Below are 1,129 nucleotides of genomic sequence, written 5' to 3'. Positions count from 1 at the left end.
AGTCAGAACCCAAACTGCAGTCAGGTCAAGACCCTGGTGAGGACGACAAGCACGCAGGTGAGCTTCCTTGAGACGGTTTCTGACAGTTTGTACAGAAATTCTTCTGTGGTGCAAACCCACAGCTTCATCAGCTGTCCGGGTGGCTGGTCTCAGACGATCCCGCAGGTGAAGAAGCCGGATGTGGAGGTCCTGGGCTGGCGTGGTTACACGTGGTCTTCTGTTCAGGCCGGTTGGATGTACTGCCAAATTCTCTAAAACAACATTGGAGGTGGCTTATAATAGAGAAATGAACATTAAATCATATGGCAACAGCTCTGATGGACATTCCTGCAATCAGCATGCCAATTGCATGCTCCTTCAAGACATCTGCGGCATTGTGTTGTGTGACACAACTGCACATTTTTGGCCTTTTATTGTCCCCAGCACAAGATGCACCTATGTAATGATCATGCTGTTTAATCAGCTTCTTGCTATGCCACACCTGTCAGGTGGATGAATTATCTTGGCAAAGGAGAAATGCTCACATCCCTGTATGTAAACTAATTAATGCGCAACATTTTAGAAAAACAAGCTTTTTGTGCATATGGAACATTTCTGGGATCATTTATTTCATGAGACTTTACATGTTGTGTTTATATCTTAGTTCAGCGTATGTTTTTTTGACAATTTTTACTTTTACTTCACTACATTCCTAAAAAAAAAAAATCCTGACACCCAAAATGACTTGCTACCTTTTGAATGCTTAGCAGGACAGGGAAATTGTCCAGTTCACACACTCAAGAGAACATCGCTGTTCATCCCTACTGCCTCTTATCTAGAAGATTCACTGAACACAAATGCTTCTTTTGTAAATTATGTCTGAGGGTTGGAGTGTGCCCCTGGCGATCTGTGAGTTAAAAAAATGCCACCTTTAATTAAGTAAGTATATTTTAGCAATTACATTTACTTTTGATACTTAAGTATATTTAAAACCAAATACTTTTAGACTTTTACAGAAGTAGTATTTTACTGGGTGACTTTTACTTTTACTTGAGTCATTTAAAGGTATCGTTACTTTTACTCAAGTATGACAATGGGTACACGCACACACACACACACACACCCACACACAAACACACACACAGATACA

The sequence above is a fragment of the Oncorhynchus kisutch genome, linkage group LG19 (genome assembly GCF_002021735.2).
Source record: "Oncorhynchus kisutch isolate 150728-3 linkage group LG19, Okis_V2, whole genome shotgun sequence".
Taxonomy (NCBI): domain Eukaryota; kingdom Metazoa; phylum Chordata; class Actinopteri; order Salmoniformes; family Salmonidae; genus Oncorhynchus; species Oncorhynchus kisutch.
The sequence above is the reverse complement of the archived record's forward strand: the minus strand, read 5'-3'. Positions refer to the sequence as shown.